Below are 750 nucleotides of genomic sequence, written 5' to 3'. Positions count from 1 at the left end.
TTAAGCAAGACTGTGCATTAGATTTAGACTTAGACTTTGTTGCAGCAGCAGGTGTTGCAGCAGGTTAAATATACACATAAACATTAAATATATACAATAAAGGGGGACTTCCGGTGGGCGCATCCACGAGATGGCAGGCTGACCTAACGCTCTCCCCAAAACACGGATTATTTCCCCAGATTTAAGTGCATTATTGCGATACTATAATTGTTATAAGATGGAAGGGGACAAAAACACCAAAGCTAAAGGCAAAGCGAATACAAGATTGACAAAACAAGAAAAAATAGCCGCGGAGAACGATGACGATGCTAATGCTAGCTCGCCTAGCCCAACTGAATCGTATCCGACCGAAGCTAATCTGCTAGCTAATATCCACACTGAGGTCAAAGCTATGCACGCCGAAGTAAAGAGAGAGCTGCACTCGTTCCGGTCAACATTGAGAGAGGACGTGAAGAAGGAGCTGACTGAACTCCGAGACGAGATCAACCAGGCCCTGGGAGATATCAGGGGGGACTTGAAAAATACAACAACACGAGTCAAGGAAGCCGAGCAACGTGTGGCCGAGTTGGAGGAGTGCAACCTCGACATCGAGGATCTGCTCCGACAAATGCAGCAAAAACAGGAATCCCTGCAAACCAAAATGACACACTTGGAGGCACGGTCACGGCGAAATAATATTCGTGTCTATGGAATACCTGAAGGCGAGGAAGGAAATAACATGATGGAGTTTGTGACCAAACTGTTAAAGTC

This window comes from Chaetodon trifascialis, chromosome 18 (assembly GCF_039877785.1).
Source record: "Chaetodon trifascialis isolate fChaTrf1 chromosome 18, fChaTrf1.hap1, whole genome shotgun sequence".
Taxonomy (NCBI): Eukaryota; Metazoa; Chordata; class Actinopteri; order Chaetodontiformes; family Chaetodontidae; genus Chaetodon; species Chaetodon trifascialis.
This window is presented reverse-complemented; position numbering follows the sequence as displayed.